We start from the raw sequence: 20,925 nt of genomic DNA, 5'->3' as shown, positions 1-20,925 counted from the left end.
AACACAAATAAAGTCAGATCTAAACAATTGGAAAAGCATCAGTTGCTTGTAGCTAGGTAGGGCTAATAAAATAAAAATGACAATTTTACCTTAATTTATTTACATATTTAGTGCCATACCAATCAATCTACCAACAAAATATTTTATAGAGTTAGAAAAATAATAACAAAATTCATTTGGATGAAAAAAAGGCCCAGAATATCAAGAGAATTAATGAAAAGAAATGCTAGGGAAGGTGGCCTAGCCATACCAGAATTTAATCTGTATTATAAAACTACATTCATCCAAACTACTTGGTATTCGCTGAGGAATAGAACAGTGGATCAGTGGAATAGATTAAGTACATGAGACACAGCAGTCAATGACTAGAGCAATCAACTGTTTGATAAACCCAAAGACCCCTGCTTCTGGGATAAGAACTCACTATTTGACAAAAACTTCTGGGAAAACTGTAAAATAGTATGAAAGTGGCATGATATAGGTATAAAGACTGATATTGTAAGCAATCTGGGAAAGGAAGGATTAGTTTACCTGTCAGATTTGTGGAGAAGGGAAGATTTTATCACCAATCAATACTTAGAGAGCATTACAAAATGCAAAATGGATCATTTTGATTATATTAAATTGAAAAAGTTTGTGCAAAAAAGTCAATGTACCTAAGACTGGGAGGGAAATGGGAAATTGGCAAAGAATTTTTGCAACCAGTTTTTCTGATAAAGACCTCATTCCTAAAATATACAGAAAATTGAATCAAATCTATAAGAATAAAAGTCATTACTCAATTTATAAATGGTCAAACGACACGGAAAGACAGTTTTCAGGGGAAGAAATTAAAGATATATTTAAGCATATGTAAAAATCCTGTAAATCACTGTTGATTAGGGAAATACAAATCAAAACCACTCTGAGGTACCACAGCTCACCAGTCAGATTGGCTAAGATGACAAAAAAAGGAAAATGATAAATACTGGAGAGGATGTGGAAAAATTGGAACACTAACACATTATTGGTGGAGTTGTGAACTGATCCAACCTTTCGGGAGAGCAATTGGGAACTATGCCCAAAGCAGTAAAAAAAAACGCACATACCCTTTGACTCAGCAATGCCACTTCTAGGTTTGTATCCCAAAGAAATCACAGAAGTGGGAAAAGGACCTATATGTACAAAAATATTTATAGTGACTCTATTTGTGGTGGCAAAGGATTTGAAATCAAGGGGATACCCATTAATTGGGAAATGCCTAAACAAGTTGTGGCATATGAATGTAATAGAATACTCTTTTGCTATAAGAAATAAGGAGCAGATGGACTTCATAATAACGTGATGAGACCTATATAAACTGATGCTAACTGAGGAGAGTAGAACCAGGAGAACTTTGTACACAATTACAGACACAACATATGAATGATGACTTTGATAGACTTGGCTCCTCTCAGTAATACAAAGTTAGAAGAGAACTACAAAAGACTCATGTTGGAAAGGGATATACACATCCAGAGAAAGAACTACAGAATCTACAGATTAAAGGAAACTATTTTCTCTCTCTCTCTTTCTGTTTTGTTTTGTCCCTTCTTTCTCATTGTTCACCCTTTTAGTTATAATCCTTCTTTACAACATGACTAACATTCAATATGAAGGTATTTGTAGAATCTATATTTTATTACATCTCGCTATGGGAGCAGGGGTAGGTGAGGTAGCTGGTGAAAATTTGAAACTCAAGAGATTGTGGAACTGAATGTTGTAAACTAAAAGTAAATATGTAAATTCAAAAGAAAAGAAAAGGGACCTAGCCAGGGTCCTTCAGGGACAATTTGTGAAGATCAAAAGTAAAAAAAAAAAAAACACACACAGGATGAAGTTTAGTCTCTGGGAAGAGTAAACAACCACAGGCTAGGTTCCTGTTTTAACAGCAAGCTATAAGTCTCTTAAAAACAAGTGCCAACACATGGGGTTAGCTGACTTAAGATGCTGCTTTGGCCCCAGTCACCAGAACTTTCACCCCCAGGATAATGAGGGTAATTGGATGTCTGAGCACTAGAAGATTAAGAGAACCTGTGCTGACCAGGAACAGCAGACCCAGCTGTGCTGTGAGTGGCAGGGGAGAGAAGGAACCAACACATGCCTGGTTAGTGCAATAGCAGTGGGTCAGAAAGCTCCTGGCTGTGGGCACTTACAAGAAATTGGATGTTTGGCTTTGGTTTCAGAGTAGAGGGGAGAAATAAAGATCTGTAGCAAGAGGCACAATCTTCCATATCCCAGGTTAGAAGATATTACAAATTAAGTTGTTACCACAAAAGAAAATGCACAGGCAAAGGAAAAATCCCACCATAGAAAACTATTTTGGAAAGAGAGATGAACAGAGTTAATCATCAGAGGAAGATACTGAAGTAATAAAAACCCCAAAGAATAATGTCAAATGGAAACCTGCCCAAAAAGGATTAATAATGTAACTTTTAAAAGACTTCAAAAATTAAATAACAAAAATGGAGGGAAAACTAAAAGGGGAAATAAGAATAATCCAAGAAAAGCAAGAAAGGTATGAAAGGAAAGACAACCAATTAGAAAAGGAGATCCAGAATATTTTTGTATGTTTGTTTCTGAAGGGGGGAAAGTAGGGCAATTGGGATTAAGTGACTTGCCCAAGGCCACATGGCTAGTTTTGTCTTAAGTGTCTAAGGCCAAATTTGAATTTAGGTCCTCCTGACTCCAGGGCTAGCATTCTATTCACTGCACCACCTAGCCACCCCCAAGATCTTGAATCTTAAGTAAGAAAATGACATCTTGAAAATTAGAATTGGGCAAAGTGAGATCAAGAAATTATTAAATAAAATATGAATAATGAAAAAATAGAAGACAAAGTGAAACATAAGAAAAAACAACATATTTGGAGGATAGATCAGGAAGAGAAAATAGAAAAATAATTGGAATATGTGAAAGTTACAATCAGAAGAAGAATCTTGATAAAATGATAGAAATAATTAAAGAGAATTTTCCTGAAGCATTTAAACAAGGTAGGAAAGTAGAAATAGAAAAAATATCACTGATTAACACTTAAAAGAGATCCTATGAGGAAAACTAATAGGAACATCATAGTCAAGTCCTGAAACCCCCAGCTCAAGGAAAAAATCTTAAAAGCATCAAGATGTAAAAAAAACTAAATATGATGGTGCCACAATTAAAATTGCACAAGACCTAGCAACAGAGACATTAAAGGATTGCAGGCCTTGGAACAAAACATATTGAAGAGCAAAAGAACCAGGGCTCTGCCAAAAATATCATACCCTGCAAAGTTAAATATTATCCTGAAAAAAAAAAACAGACATTTGATAAAACCTCAGACTTTCAAGACTTTGTTTTGAAAAATGCTGAACTTAATAGAAGATTCAACATATAAGAACCAAAAGAAATATAAGGCATATTACAAAGACTGATTATAAGGGATCCATAAGGATAGACTCTTTAGTTTTTTATATATGTAAAATGCAAAATGGATGTCTAAGATTCTTTTCAATAACTGTGTAGTTTATAAGAAAGATTGGGATAAACCTAAGAATGATATGAATTTAAAAAGTAAAACCATTTTGGAAAAGCTTAAAAAAGTAATTTTTAGAGGTGTAAAAGGAAGAATTGATTCAGAGGAATTAGATGGTGCCGGAGGGCTGGTAACCTGCTTTCATTGGGAATAGGTTTAAGAGGGAAGAAACCAAAAATATATATTTAGAAAAGTATTAAAATCTTCTAAATTCAGAAGAAATAAAATAAAATAAAAAAGGAGGGGGGAGAGAACAAGGGAGAGATCTTTAGAGGGGCAGGTAAGGGAATATGTAAAATAGAGTTATTGAAGGGTGTTTATATTTATGGAAATGGGAGGATAGTGGAGGGATCCTTGGAAGGGGGTAGGCAAATTATAGGAGGGCAAGGTAGTGGGTGGAAGTAAAGTATAGGAGGCAGGAGGAATAGGAAATGAGATATATCATCATACATTAAAAACAAAGATCAGGAGTCTTAGAATAACTAAAGTCTTAGAATAACTTTGGGAAAGTATATGTCTATGTATGCATGCATGTATATGTGTATAGCTATAGAGAAATATATCTAAACTTTATTGTAGCCTTCTGGGCAGGGGGAGAACAAAGTAAAAAAAAAGTGCACAGAAGAGAACAAAAGAAAACTCACAAGGAAGCAAGGAAAAGATGGACAATTCTCAACACAATAAGTAGTATTTATCATACAGGCTTTTGATAAAAAAAATCTATTGTTATATATTTTGAATCCTCTCTTATGCCCTGTGATGTACATGATGATATTTTTTCCTTTATAACTTTGTATCTAAATTACAGTACTTAAGTTTATTATATGTTTTTGTTTCTTTTTTCTATTCTGTATTTGTGTTCTGGCATTTGAGTCTAAAATAAAATTTTGAAAAAATTTTTAAAAAAGTATTAACATACACGTACCTCTCTTCAAATGGTATTTTAGTTCAAGTTTTGTAAGATAGTTACCAAAGATTATCTTTCACTGCCACTACTATTTCTTTTCTTTTTTTTTTTTAAGCAATCGGGGTTAAGTAACTTGCTCAAAGTTACACGGCCAGTTATTTCTGGGTGTGGTGCTGAGTATCTGAGCCCAAATTTGATCTCCAGGTCATCCCAACACTGGAGCCAGTGCTCTTACTCGCTGAGCCACCTGGCTGCCCCTATTTCTTTTTTTTTTAAGCAATTGGGGTTAAGTAACTTGTTCCAGGTTACATGGCCAGTTATTTTGTGTGAGTGCTAAGTATCTGAGGCCGGAACCGATCCCAGGTCTCCGAACTCTGGGGTTGGCGCTCTTATTCACTGCACCACCTGGCCACCCTACCACAACTATTTCTTAGTAGTATAATTCCATTCACATCAAAGAAAGAATAATATTTCAATTGGTAAGTCATTCTTTCTGCTTTTACCAAGTTTGCCCATACACTCAATCTTTTTCTCCTACTTTTTGATTTGTTTTTCACTTATTTATGAACAATTTAAAAATACTTTTGCCTAGAATAGGAATTGCGATAGGGACTGAATGTGTGATTTCATTAAAATTATAATAACAGATGAAGAAAGACCAACACGATTCCACAACCTCTATTTAACTTAATATTCTTTAATTGCTTAGAGCAGTGGTGTCAAACACATATCAAGATGGGATGGGGGGGTCATTAATACATAAATAAGGATCCCTCCATGATACAAAATGTCAGTTTTAAAATATAATATTGTCTATGTTTCATTATACTTATTTTTTCTAATATTTATTTCCTTATTACATTTTAATCAGTTTCAGACTTCTGCAGTAAGAAATGTTCTGAGCCACATACACTGCATGTTTGAGAGTTCTGGCTTAGAGAACTGAGAGATGAGTAACTTTCCTAAGTTTACACACCCAGTATGTATCAGAGGCATGCCTTGAATGCAGGTATTCCTAGTTCTGATTCTAGCTTTCTTTCTGCTATGTCATGCAGTCTCTGAAAGGAGTGGGAACTTTACAAGATTTAATTATATTGGAAGATTTTCTCTAAGTTTGTAGGAATTAAGGTTTGTTCTTTCTCTGTATGTGTGTGTGTGTGTGTTTTAAGGACATACTGTAACATCATTGACATCAGCTTTTTAGTGACCAGCAATAAATTATTCTTCCAAAAACAGGGAGGGGAAAGAGGTTACAGTAGCAGTAAATGTATTCAGCTCTATATACTACAAAAGACTTCTTTTTATAAAGCAAGGTAAAACATAACTTCAACCATTATTTTGATAGACTACAATTCTCCATGAAAGATGGCTCTGAAGCATGTATTGTGCATACACAAAAGGGTAGCACTTTCAGTAGAAACATTAATAAATCCCCCAAAGAGCAGGTGAGTAGAAACACTTGGAATTTAAAACACTTTAATGAGGGCAGAAAATGTGTTTTGTGTGAAATAAGTCTTGATTTGCAATTTTCTTTGATACACTCCTATAAAGAAAAGCCCACTCAGTTTCCCAATCTCCCTGGGTCAAGGAATAATGTATTCCCAGGCTGCCAACTACATGTCATGCTACTTAGCCAAATAAAAACAGGTGAGAGAACTGAGAGCATGTAAGACCTAAATAGAGTTTGTCTCATATTCATACAATACCATGCAGTTATCTTAGGCATTATCTTTATTCAGTCAGGTGGTTCCTTTGTGCAAATAGTTCCCTAAGAGGAAAAAATGCTTCCCTATATTGACACTGAATCAAATATATTTTTCAGTAAAATTTGATTTATCAGTAACTGTCTTAAATGGCACAATCAGTTCAATCAACTGTGCTATGATGTACACTGAACATTAAGGAAAGATCAATTCTGAATTTTTTCTATCTGGAGCTTTTATTATAGACAGAAAGACTAAGCTGGACATGTTCAGGGAGGTATCTTTCATTAGGGTACCATTTATTAAAATTTCAATATCTAAAGGATTCATTGATACTTTTTTAATGCAATAATTATATTCCTCACATAGACCAAGAACTTCAAAGATTTTGGTGGGAGGTGAAAATGTAGCAAAGAAAGAAGGAAGGATGAAATATACTTGGGAATCAAGGTCAATTTCTCTTTCTATTGGTTTCTTTTTAGTAAAATTGGCAATGTGAACATGGTTCATTACCATCATTAATATAGTATAACAAAGATAATTGAACTGAGAACTCATGTTTAGAGTATTAACAGGTTGTTGTTTTTCAGTCTTTCACTGGTGTTCTCCTCTTTGTGACCCCATTTGAGATTTTCTTGGCAAGGATACTGGGTTGGTTTGCCATTTCCTGATCCAGCATGGTAACAGGTGCATTTAAAAAAATCATATTATAACCAATGATTGAATCACCAAGTGGATATTATGATATCAGTGAACTTCTACAAGGGTTTCTTCATTGAATGAAAAGAACAATCTATACAGCCAGGTGATATTCACTGTCTTTCCAAATTGAATGAACTTGCCACACCTTTCACTCCAATGACACTTGCAAGGAGGCAGAATCACATGCAAACCATGATATGACTGACACTAGAGTAGGATTTTCATGAAGATATAACTCATTGGATCATTAAAATATAAATTTTAGCAGATATTTAGAATGTTTGACTGAAAATGTAAACTGATGCATGCTTTCCACCTAAAGAGAGGGAATGGAGACACATTTCAAGTGTAAAATCAGAAGCATTTATTGAGGGAGTACAGCGGCCACACCTAGGTTGGGTTGCTCTGAAGACTGGACTTTAGGGAGAAGTTTATATGATTTCATAACAAAGGGAGTCAGGAAATAAGGGGATTCCTAGAAGCATTTTAGATCACTTTAGAGAGGATAATTCCAACAATTGGGTAGAGAATAAGAGGTGTACTTGGAACCAGGATGTTTGTGCAAGCTCTGTCCATTTGGAGGCCAGTATGAACCAGTTTGAGACAACCTTGTGGGTGATGGCATAGCCCAGGCTTCTGGGTACACTCAGAGCATGACAAAGAATCACTGGTACATCAAGTTTAAACAACACTCATTCCACTATCTAATTGGCTGGATCTGATTCCCAGGTCATTTCAACCTCTCCTAGATAATAAAGAAGCTCAAGCAAGTCAAGGTGATTAGTATACTTATTATTCATTCCATTCTCTCAAGATACAGTGAAAGGTAGCATGATATGTTAGACATATAGCTGACCCTGGAGACAGGAAAACCTGGCTTCAAGTCTTACATAATGACATGATGATATAAACCTGAGCAAGCCACTTAACATCTCAATATCCTTAACAACACTCTAAAACTATAAATTTCAGGACAATTGCTGACCTAAATTGATCTAGAGAATTTTATCACTAAGGAGTTCTGTTCACTGATGTAGCAAATATGGACAAAAAAGAAACAAAACAGTTTTCAATCAAATATATAATAGCATTTCTTTAGGATTTCCTTAATACCTGTACTGCCAATTTTACAGGATTTTTTTGAAAATCAAATGAGAGGAAATTATATGTGTGTATACATATAAAATGTATATATGTATATATTTATGAACTATAATACACATTATACACTTGAAATCATAAAATTTCATCACAGAATAGAATTTGAAAAAGAAATCTGAGGACATCTTGGTCTAATTTGTAGCCAACTCATAAATATGGTCAAGAATATTTTAAATGAATTTACTCAACTTTTATTTTAAGACACCTGAATCCATCGTCCTCAAGACAGACCATTCCATGTCTGAACAGCTTTAATTAGGATTAGGATTAAAAAATGTTGTAGGATATGAAATCGATGCAAATAATATCAATATTCCTATATATAATCATTAGAACCCATCAAGAGAGCTGTTAATATAAATTCCTTTTAAAATAACTACAAAAGCTTGATCATCATCATGACTAGCCATGATTCCGTAGGACTAATGATGAAACAGTATACACACTTTTTGATAGATAGATGAAGGACTAGGGGTACAGAATGACACATTTTTTCCACTAGGCCAGTGACAAAATCAGTTGTCTCATAGATGTTTGTGACAGTAGGTGAGAAAGCTTTGCTTATTTCTTTCTTTATCATGGCAGGTGTAAGGGAGAGAAGGTAGAATATTCATGAATAAAATAATTAAAATATTTGAGATTATATTTACCAACATTGATTCAAAAACTATGCGAATTTAATTATAAAACACTCTTTGCATAAATGACAGATCTCAATAATTATGGAAACATAACTAATTGGTAGATTGAACTAATACAATAACAATGACACTACAACCTCAATTAATGTACTTATTCAATGCTGCCTCACAGTCTACAAAAAATATTTTAAATACAGAAAAATAGTAATTAAATATGTGTGATTGAACAAAAGGTCAAGAATGACAAAAGTAATGGTGAAAACAGTGGGATGGAAAGACATTTCAAATTGTCAAAATAATAATCATCAAAACAGTTTGGTACTGGTTAAAGGAGACAGAGAGAAAAAGAAAGAGACAGAGACAGAAAGAGACAGAGACACAGACACAGACAGAGGCAAAGAGAAAGAGAGAGACAGAGACAGAAAGACAGATATAGAGACAGAGGTAGAGACAGAGATGGAGACACAGAAATAGAGACAGAGAGAGGTCAATCAATAGAATAGATTAGAGACGCAAAATATAAATATAATATTTACACAGTTTTTTTAGTGCAAATATTACTGAGAGAAATATTCATTACTTAACAAAATATGCTGGATGTATTGGACCATACACCAAGATAATTCTCAAATGGATAAATACATGGCAGATATAAAAGATCATCTCATAAGCTGAAGGAACCAGGAAGATCTATACTTTTAGATCTATGGATACAGGAAAAGTTTCTGACTAAACAGGTAAAAAGCATCACACAAGAAGAAAAAGACAATTTTGATTGTATACAATTAAAGAGATTTTTTTTCAATTAAAAAAAACATTTATTAAATACTTTTATGCCAGGCATTGTAATAGTCCCCAAGATTATGAAGATAACAATGACAAAAGCCATGCTCTCAAGGAAGTGAATAAATATGTACAAAAACACTATAGCTGAGGGAAGGGTGAGATGATAGGCAAAGGACAGGGTTAGGAATTGTATTTACTTCTGATTATGTGAAATGTATTTGTGGAACAAGATATCAATGGATGCATAGGAGGTTTGATGCAATCTCAATCAACACTCTCGTCATCCTTCAAGAGTTGTATTGCTGTTCTTTGCCATAGATCTGACTCATCCCAGAGGTGGATTGGCATTTACTTATTTAATATATTTTTGTTTAATTTTTATTTTTCCCAATTACATAAAAAATGATTTTAAATATTCATTTTAAAAAACTATGCTGGAAAAAAAAACTGTGCTGGAATTCTTTCCCTCACTCTCTTCCCACTTGATGTAGGTTATATATGTTCAGTTATGCAAAACATATTTACATATCAGCCATGTTGTAAAAGAAAGACAAAAAAAACAAAAGAAAAATTTGAAAATATGCTTCAGGGGTGGCTGGGTGGCGCAGTGAGTAAAGCTTCAACCCTGGAGCCAGGAGGACCCTAGTTTGGTTCTTGTCTCAGACTCAACACCCTGTAATGCAAATGTAAAATTTAAAGATCTTCCCTGCCCCTAGGCTAAAGTGCACCAGAAGCCTGGGGAGGGAGGCTTGTTTTTCAGTTGATACTTTTTGATTGGCCAGTGGGTCAATAAGGTTGTTACATTCTCTGAGCCAGGAGAAGGCTATATAAGCCCTGATGTGTAGCTTTGTTTTGGGACTCACTTTGAGAAGTGTTCTGTGATTTGATCTGAATTCTGGGAAGCCGTTCTTGAGAGTCCCCCGGCTTTGAAAAACCCAGAATGTGGAAACCCAGATGTTGACTGGGTATGGATGTAATGGTTGGACAGTTTGGAAATCTGTCTACTTGATGTTTCTGTCTTGATAATTATGCCTGTATACTTTGAGATTCAGGGTGCTGACCTTTTTGCCCTGAAAAAGGTAAACGATATATGGTCTGACTGATTAAAGTAAGCTTGTTAACCCATTTTGAGTTGCTTTCCTTTAACAAAGCAGATCCAAGAACCTGTGGTAGCTGCAAACCCTGAGGACGCTTGGGGTGCTTGCTGCTACACACCCACACAAAAAAACTAACTGTGTAACCTTTGACAAGTTACTTAACCCCAATTGCCTTCCAAAAAGGCAAAAAAAAAATGCTTCAAATTGCATTCAGACTTGGTCAGTTTCCCCCCTCCCCCCACCCCGTGGAGATGGATAGTATTTTTTCATCATGAGTCCTTTCAAACTGTCTGTGATCATTGTATTGCTGAGAATGACTAAGTCATTCACAGTTGAGCATTATACAATATTGTTACTGCATAAAAATTTTAATTGACTTCATAAGAGCTCATGAGAACACCAAGTGCAATACTACAGAAGGAGAAAAGAAAAGGGCCTAGAACAGATCCATGATGGACATCCATGGTCATTAAGTATGACACGAAACTAGCAAAGGAGAAAGAGAAAAAGTGGTGAAGTAGTTAGCAGCAAGACCAAGTTAGAATAGTTTCATGAAGACTTAGAGAGATGAGACTATGAAAGAGGTGATCAACAGTGTCAAAGGATAAAGAGGATTCAAGAAGAATGATGCATGTGTTAGATTTATTCATTAAGAGATTATTGATCATTTTCAAGGGAATCATTTTGGTTAAATGGGAAAATCAGAAGCCAAACTATAGAGTTAAAAATGCAAAGGAAAGGAAAGTGTTCATATAGATTGCAGACAGCGTTCTCAAGGAGTTCAGCCACAACGAGAAAAAAAGAGGTAGCAAAACTATCTAGTGAAATGATAGCTGGTGGAGATGGACCCATCAAATAAGTATTTTTTGATGATAGGGCATATACGACCATATTTTTAAGCCACAGGGAAACTCAAATAGAAAGATTGAAGATAAGTGTAACAGTAGGGATGATAAAAGAAGGAAACTGACAGACTGGAACAGAGTGGAAAGGGATCACCTAAATACTTGTATAGAGATATTTGCTTTTTCAAAAAGCCATATCTCCATGTGACACAGAGGTAAAGGTGGACATTATGGCAGAAGACATATGGACAATATTAAATGAGGAGGAGATAAGAAGTTAATGATTTCAATTATTTTAAATAAAATATGAGGCAAGTTTCTCATAGAAAGGCTGAGAGAGGAAGCTGAGGGACTTTGAAGATGATTGAAAAACGTTTCGAAAAGTTGCTGTGGTGAATGGGATATTTAGTCAATTGTGGAAGTGTATAAGATTATCTTGTTTTAGTGAGGGCTCAATTAAGATTAAGACCATTCATTCATAACTGATCAGAACAGTTTTGTAATTTTCAACAGCTTCACTTAGTACCATATAAGCAGAAGAAAAGCAGCAAATGGTGAAAGTAATCCAGTCTGAGGCTGGTCAAAGCAAAATCAGTGATAAGATAAGGGAGGAAGGGACTCAAGACAAGCAACAAATGTGAATTCAAATGGTTTACCATCACTAAGGGGTCATGATGAGGAAAGGAGGAGATCGCAGCCAGTTCAAGGCCCACAAAAGAGCTAATCTGTTAGGGATTAGAGGTCACTGTGAGGAAGAAGAATAAGAATTACAGTTCCAAAGCGGAGGGAGAGGTAAAATAACATCAGATTCTGCTCAGATCTGGAAATTTCAGGGTTTGTGAACATGGAAGTATTTAATTTGTTAGTCATGACAAGATCAAGAGTATGGTGATCTCTATCTGATGTGTGACAAAGGAGTGGGTATAGGAAATGATTAAATTGAAGAATGGGAAGCTAGGGCATTTAAGGGAGTATGTATGTGAAAATGACCTACTATGGGGGTAGAAATTGTATAGGACAGAAAAATAGTGAGCCACACACTTAATGCTTTGAGGAAGGAGGGAAAGTTACCTGAAGTTTGGTAGACAACATCCACCAGAATTTTTATGGATGGTTGTTATGAACTGACCAAACATCAGAGTAAGAGATGGTACTGAGTGATGGTGGTAGAAAGTGAGTTCAGAAGAGAAAATTCAACAAAAAGTATAACAATTCACCTACTATAACTAGTCAACCCAAGCATCTACAAAGTAATTTGGAATGGTACCCAGAATGTTTCTAAACTATGCATAACTTTGCCAACAAAATGAAGAAATAAAAAGGAGAAAATAATGTACAAAAAATATATGCTAGCTCTTTTTTGTGATTACTAAAAATTGAAAAATGCCAGGGTATTGTATTGGGAAATGGCATCTAGTTGCTATAGTACAGAGACCACTGTTCCTGAAGTTAGGAAGATCTGAATTCAAATTGGGCCTTATACACTTGAACAAATCATTCTGTTTGCCTCAGTCTCCTCACCTGTAGAAGAGGGAGAATACTAGCACCTAGCTCCCAGGGTTGGACCAGCTTCAGCTAAGTACAAATAAATGTTAGTGATCATTACTATTACTATTGTTTTTGTTGTTTATGATGTATGAATATAATGGAATATTGTTTGTCACATGGAATGATGAAATAGACAATATCATAGGAAACTAGGAAAATCTCTATGAAATGATGTAGGCTAAAGTGAACAGAAATGGGAGAATAATTTACATAATTATAATACTTTAAAGAAAAACTACTTTGAAAGTCCTCAGAACTCTGATGAACTCAATGACTGAGTCCAAAAAGAATGAAGATTTATAGGGGCGGCTAGGTGGTGCAGTGAGTAAAGCGCCAGCCCCAGAGTCAGGAGGACCCAAGTTCGGTTCCGGCCTCAGACACTTAACACACACACACACACACACACAAACACACACACACACACACACACACACACACACACAACTAGCTGTGTAAACTTGGGCAAGTTACTTAACCCCAATTGCCCTCCAAAAGGCAAAAAAAAAAAAAAAGAATGAAGATTTATTTCAGAGAAATAAAACATGCCTCTCTCATTCTGTTAGATAGGTGATAAATTTACAATGCAAAAAGAGATCTTTATTTTAGGACATGGCTAATGTAAAAATTTGTTTTTCTAGACTATGAAGTTATGTATTGAGGGATTTCTCTTTTTGTTTGTTTTGTTTGGTCAGTGGCTGAGAGGAAGTAGCTAGAGGATAACATTAATTAAAAAAAACTTGTTAATTGAAAAATAAAAGAGTAAAATGATTATAGGATAATGAGGTGTGGGTTTTTTTTGTTTTGTTTTCATTTGTATTTTTAGCAGTTGAACAGATCATTAGTGGTCATCTAGATCAATTATCTCATTTCACACATGAATAAAGGGAAGTTTTATTAATAAGGTGATCTATCCAAAGTTACTCAGGTAGTAGCAAAGCCAGAATTTTAGACTATATTTTGATTTCAATATTTCCTTCTCTCTCCATACTAAGCTAGCTATATTGTTATAAAGTTTTGAGTGCCCTCCCCCATAATGCTGAATAGAAATGTAGCCACTTGTATTTCCTGCTTCTGACCTCTAACACTTACTTCCTATTTGAAGATAGATATTATATCCCCTTGTGCTTTTTCTTTCCTTTTTTATGGTTAACCGTTATGTGCTCTCTGGCTTGACAGTAATCCTGCTAAAACAGAATATATTGAAATATATAAAATAATCTGTATATCATCTACATGTAGTTAGATTAGGATTTTCCTCACTTTGGTAATTATACTTTTACCACTCTCTCTTTCTCTCTCTCTCTCTCTCTCTCTCTCTCTCTCTCTCTCTCTCTCTCTCTCTCTCTCTCTCTCTCTCTCTCTCTCTCTCTCTCTCTCTCCCCTTCTCTCAATCTCTCCTCCCTGCTCCTTCCCTTCCCCCTCTCTCTATTGTACCTAAACAACCCGGTTTTGCCCTCTACCCCATCAAGGATGCTTACAGAATGTGCTTTGGAGTTCCCAGGGACCAAGTGAAAATGGTACATGGCGCCTACAGGGAGCAGGTGCTGAATGAGGACAGTGTTCAACAGGCGGTGACTTGACCAGAAGCAACTGACCAGGTACCTTTTAACAAAGGCCAACAGGATGCCCCTTTGAACAGAATCCTTTTTTTCTTGATAATATAGCTCATTCTTTGTCATCCTCTAGGATTCTATTGGTTGACTCACAGAAGTAGGTCCCTTTCACTTTATCTTAAACAATGCACCATCGATGGTTTTGAAGGATGTATATATTTACTGTGTGAACCCTGAAATCAGTGGCTGGACTAAAATATGATGGGAAACATATGTCTCCTCCAGTTTACTTGGGGCTTCTAGAGGTGTTCCAGTAGCACTAAAGGGCAAGTTATAAGCCCTCCTTACAAATCTCCCTGACCTGAAACCCTATGTAGGAATGAAAACCAAAACTGACAAGCTTTTTCTTTTACCAACAAACTCAGTTAACATAAAGGGCTTCCTTTTTCTCCTGTCATCCACTGACAGTAACCCATTTCCTTCAATAAGCTAATAATAGCAAAGTCATTTTTCCCCCTCACTCTACTCAGATCTCAGTAACAGGTAGTTCATCACAGGAAAAAATGCTTTGCTATAAACTTTTCTAGTGTCAACTAGGTGGTACAATGGAGAGAGTGCCAGGCCTGGAGTCAGAAAAGATTATTCTTCCTGAATTCAGATATAGCCTCAGACACTAACCAGTAACATGGCCTTGGACAAATCACTTAAACCATTTTGCCTTCTTTTTCTCATAAATTAACTGAACTGGAGGAGGAATCCATTCCAGTATTTTTAAGGTTATTAATAATAATTCAATTTACTAAGTTAAAAATACACTTTAGTGTATCTGTTACATGGAAAAATACAGATTAAGAAAGCGTGTGTGATAAATAAATATAACATGTACATAACTGACAGCATTGAAACAAGGACTAGTTAGGGTGAACAAATAATGGAAGAATTCAAAATCCGTAGGTCACATCCTTTTCATCTTTGAAATCAAGTCATCATAGATTTTTGTTCATCAATAATTTTCTTTAGTTTTTTGTTCCAGGCTTTTCTCTAGTGACTCAATTCTCATTTGGTTCTTTCATAAATTTTCCTGTAAAGCTAGAGTCTCACCTTTTGCTATGCTGCTAACCTGGGAAATTTCTTCATTTGCTTGGTTTAACTTCTTCTCTGAGTGAGCCTTCAGGACTTGGTACCTCACTCTTCTTTTTTAATTCTTATTAGATAATCTTCAACATGTTTATTCAGTGCTTTTTTTCATTTTTTCAATATGCTTCAAATACTTCCTTCTGTTTTTCTAGTTGCTTGAAGAGATCAGAGAAAGATTTTTCCACATACTTCAGGTCTACTGTTATTTTCTGTTTTTCTGATGAAATCATCTGGATAGTAGCCATTGTGTAGCCACCTCCTGCTTCCAAACATCCACCATCAGCTGAATTCCTTCATATTCTTCCACAATTGTCCCAATGGCTAAATATTCTGAATTGAATTTTTCATATCTATCTTCCGATTCTTCAATTTTCATTTGCTTTTTTTAACTTCTTGATTTTTTTCCTACAGTCACATCCTTGTCTGTCTGGCTATACTCCAACACATCTATAATTGCATCTACTGAAGCCGGTAAATCTGTGGTTCTCACAGGAACACCCATATATCCCAGTCCATCAGGAGGAGGAGGTCTTAATACAGGAATATTAAATGTTCCTAGAAAGTCACATTCATGAAGTTTTTACATCATGTTGATTTTTCTGAGACTGTTGCTTGTATCCAGAAGGCCATTTGTTATTTCAGTCATTACAAGAGCCAATTTATTGGCTTTCAGTAGTGGGTAAAATTTAAGATATAAGGATTGTTTTGTCAAGATAAATGGGTATTCTATTGGTTCCTTAAATGAAAAAGTTCCAAATTTTTCCATATAATCAATTTCTTTACCCATACCTAAAACTTGTGAAGGAAATCTGAAGACCTCTTCAAATATGGAAGTTTCTATATTGACATTTGCATCCAATTCATCCTTCGGGGGAGTTCAAAGTCAATGATTAATGTTGGACCGACTTGAATGCTTATGTTAACTGCAAGTATCTGAAGATTTTTCTATTTTGTCTTGATACTCTGCTGTCAAAGTTTCTGTTCCAGTAGGAACAGGAAGTACAGATTCAGGATTAATAACCTGCTTACTTCTAAGTAAATGATCAGTAATAGTCACACTATTCTCCCATGAAAGACAGTCATTCTATGCTATCCTCTTGAATCTGAAGGATTTCATTACTAGATTTCTGGCAATCAGAAATATAATGCTTAAACTTTTTTTTTCACAAATGCATCAAAGTTTGGATCATTAAGATTGCCTCAATCTAAATTGCAAGATCCCTTGGGAAGAGGATCAATTCTTCCTTTATCCTAACATTTCCTTTCTTTTTCCAAGTTTTTGTTTTTCTTTTGTTTTGTTTTTTTTGCTTTGTTTTGTTTCATCACTTTCTCCTGGGTTGCATGTTTCCTGAAAAGATGTTTACTTATGAGCACTTTCCTTAGTTTACTTGGTGGTGACTTGACAGTAACATTCTCAGAAAAGTCAAAGTCTAGTTTTTTAGGCTAGTCTTTCAAAGTCCCAACCACTTACACAACCTTCTCTTCTATAAGGGGAAGATTTGGTAATTCAGAATCAATCTTTTTTTTATCATTGCTGACAAACTCAGAGTTACAAGCTAGCAAATGTGTTGATACACATCGGCAGTCTAGATATCATGTGCTGTATTAGAAACTGGAACAGGCTCTCCAGCATCCAAAGAAAATTTCCTTTCTTCCTTACTAGATTCTACTTCATTCATGATAAGATCTACTTCATTCATAATAAGATCACATTGCCATCCAATTCATCCTCTAAGTCTGATCTGTATTCATTTCCTTAGTGTTTTGCCAGTCAATGAAGCAGATCCTACATAATCACCTCTTCTCTGAGATTTTTTCAGGTCTTCTAGAAAATTTTATTCCTGGATACTCTTTACAGCCTTAGAATTAAATGGAAAAGTATCATCCAATGAGTAATGCTTAATTTTTTCTAAGAAAATTTCAGACTCAGTTACTACTAGAGACTTTAATAAACTTTCAAAAGAACTCAGAATCAGGGATGAGTTTACAAATAGATTAAAATCCTCCAGACCATCCAAGTCAATATTGTAGGAGACATTGCTTTTCACTGACAGCCCATGATCTGGAAAAGGGGCAGGATTTGTTTCTTGTTTTTGAGGATCTTCATTCATAGTTTTTCTATCAATTTCCTTAGCTACCTGTTGATTTTTTTTCAGAGAATTATTTAAATCATCTGTACTAATACCCAGAGTAAAAGAGGTCTCAAGTTTACCTGCCATGGTGGGGCTTAAAATTCTATTCCTCTGTGGATCCCACAAAGGCATTTGAAAAGTTACTTTCATGGCTTTTGCTATACTTTGGTGGCACATTTTCTTTCTGGGATGTTTGGAAAAATATTGATAATTTTCCTGTTAGTTCTGGTGGTAAAAACAGGAAGTCACAAGTTTCTGCAGTTATATCACACTTAACAGTTTCATCATTTAAGATCTGCAGACTAATTTTGCTGGGCTGTGGTAAATAGACTGAGAGTGCAGATAAGGGAGAAGAAGGGATCTTGGGTGGGGAAGCGTTAGTGCACAGAGCCTCAGTAAGCCTTGGAGTTACTCCAGTATCTTTGCCAAATAAGAAAAAATGGGGTCATAAACAATCAGACATAACTGAAAGCACATCAACTTTTCTTTAAATATAAAACTTTTCTACCAGCTTTCCTTCTTTTTTTTCTATAAGCCATTCTGGTTTTAGCAGCTTTCTGACTTTAAGAGGTTGTCCCAGTTCTAAGCCCCTCCCCATAGCTATAATTGGCTAAACTCAGGTCCCTTTAAGAGTAAGGGTATAATATAATCTTAGCTTTTCCTTACTTTGTTTATTTTTTGTCTATTTCTTTCTTTCCCTAACTGTTATTCTCCAGTAACTCACTCCTGCTTCAAGGTAAAGTCTCCTTTTGTAAAGTGACTTATCTAGTTTAGGGTGAAAAATCAAAGTTCATGTGTCTGGCAGACACAGACATAGGCAGTGAACAACTGCCCTATATTTAATAAACTTTTATAGTTACCACAGCTTTCCAGCTATCAACCTCTGAGCCCTCAAAATAGTCAAATGAATATTAGCTACTTGTTCTACAAAATTCACAGTTTTGAGAGGGCCTGAGAGAAAGCAGCCTTCAGTGGAAATAGCAGCATAAAGGCAAATGTGACCCCCTTAGAACTGTGCTTGGTTTTCCTCCAGCATTATCTTTAAGGGGTTGTTTCCTCTGAAATATTCTGTCTCCCTTTACACAAATAAAACTGTACAGATTTGAAAGAGGCATCATCTTACACTTCATATTCATTAAAATAATTTTGTTTCCTTCTTAATTTTCCTCCATAACCCTATCAGGTGTCAACAAATAAGAAAATACTTGAAACCTGAGCTAGCCAATAGCACACACATTTGCTCTTTTGGGGTCAGCTTAGTTATATACAAATATGCTCATCACTAGATTGGTCACTGACCAATTACAACTTCAGTTATTTTAATTGTCAAAATTTGACTATGGCCAAAAGAGGAAGCAAGATGTGTTAATGTAGATAATAACTGCACTGAGGAAATCAAATATAGATCCTTGAAGTGTTTTGTTTTGTTTTCTATTGCTAGCTATCATGAGTTATGTAAGCACCAAGGTAAGTTAACTTTAGCCATGTGTTCAAACTTTAGAGAAGGTATTTTCTGCATTGGAGTATCTCTGTAGAGATAGCAAAAAACAAGTCCTTTTTCCTCCTTTAAAAAAAGTGTAAAGGATACCATAGAGGTCAGTGGAAAAATGTTTAGTAGTCACTGAGATAAATCAATAGTGGGTAGCTATCAAATGAAGAAAGTCATGGTATTTCCCATTTGTCATAATCTGTCCCAGGAAAGTCTGTGACTCTTCTATAGTTGGGGAGAATAGATTTTGGTTTGGAATTTTTCAATAGAAGATTACTAAATTTAATTTAAAAGCATAGGGGGGCAGACACAAGATGGTGGAATAAAATCAGCAACTTGTTTGAGGTCCTGCTCCAACCACCTCTGATACCTATAAAAAATTACTTTTTTTTACAAATTTTAGAGCTGCAGAACCCACTAAGTGACAGAGAAAAATAAATCCTCCGCTGAAGGCAGACTGGCAGATTGATAGGAAGGGTCTATCACACCAAGCTGGGAGCAGCACACAGTCCCATGTGGTGAGCCATGGCAGGACATACCTGGTGTGGCCCAGATCCACAGCACAGACATGTCCAAGCAGATGTCAAGACAGTCAATCACTGGCACCTGTGGCATGTTCCAAACTTTTCAACACATAAAGGCTAAAGAGAAAGTAAAATGTCAGTATGGAACACTGTTGGAATTGGGTGAAAGAGGAGCATGGTCTGGCCCCTGCCCCCAGGCAGCAGAGTTGTCTGCAGCTGCAGCTATTCCATGTAGCTGCCTCCTGAACTCCAGGACTACAGAGCTTAGGGATACTAAGGGACCATTCAGAGAGGAATTGCTCTTGCTTTTACCTGCTTGGATCTGGGTCACAGGCTTAGTTGGTGGTAATGGAGTGAGGAGCACTAGCATGTCAGAGCTTGTGGTGGCTGTAGAGAGGGCACCTTCCTCTTATCTCTGACAACAGCTGAGCAAAACCCCAGAAATCTGGGACCCAACACTCTCCACTTTGGAAACAGAGTTCTACCATGGCAAAGATACCAAAAGTCAAGTAATTGACTGTTAAGATGAGCAAACAGAGGAAGCATGATCACACTATAGAAGCCTTTTTTTTGGATAAAGAGGATCAAATCACAGAACCAGAAGAAGACAACAAGGACAAAAATCCTGCATCAAAAGATTCCAAGAAAAATATGAACTGGTTGAAGTCTGTGGAGGAGCTCAAGAAGGATTTTATAAATCAAGCAGGAGAAGTAGTAGAAAAATGATAATGGTGCAAAAAAAAAATCATTAAAAAATGAGTCAACAGCCTGATTGAAGAAAATAACACCTTAAAAATAGAATAACTCTAATGGCAAAAGAGATCCAATAAGCCAGTGAAGAGAAGAATGACTTAAAAAGCTGAACTGGCCAGATCGAAAAGAATTGCAAAAACTCACTAAAGAGAATAATACCTTCAAAAGTAGATTGGAGCAAATGGAAGCTAGTGACATTATGAGAAATTAAGAAATGATAAAACAAATCCAACCAAATGAAAAAATAGAAATATCTCATTGGAAAAAACATTGATCTGGAAAGTAGATCAAGGAGAGGTCATTTAAAAATTATTGGACTACCTGAATGTCATGACAAAAAAAAAAACTATCATAGATATAATTTTTCAAGAAATCATTGGGGAAAGTTGCCCTGATATTCTAGAAGCATAGGGAA

At 35.6% G+C, this 20,925-nt stretch overlaps 2 pseudogenes; both read right to left on the bottom strand.

Moving 5' to 3' along the window:
* Positions 1–15,430: 15,430 nt before the first annotated feature.
* LOC138170914 (transforming acidic coiled-coil-containing protein 3-like) lies at positions 15,431–16,802 on the bottom strand (annotated as a pseudogene).
* Positions 16,803–16,812: 10 nt separating this feature from the next.
* On the bottom strand, positions 16,813–20,127 carry LOC138170913 (transforming acidic coiled-coil-containing protein 3-like; annotated as a pseudogene).
* Between the last annotated feature and the right edge of the window lie 798 nt (positions 20,128–20,925).

The sequence above is a fragment of the Petaurus breviceps genome, unplaced genomic scaffold, assembly GCF_028583685.1.
Source record: "Petaurus breviceps papuanus isolate PSGF00001 unplaced genomic scaffold, PetGlider_PUasm1.0 40, whole genome shotgun sequence".
In the NCBI taxonomy this organism is placed as follows: Eukaryota; Metazoa; Chordata; class Mammalia; order Diprotodontia; family Petauridae; genus Petaurus; species Petaurus breviceps.
Note: the sequence above shows the minus strand (reverse complement) of the source record. Positions and strands in the feature narration are given on the sequence as shown.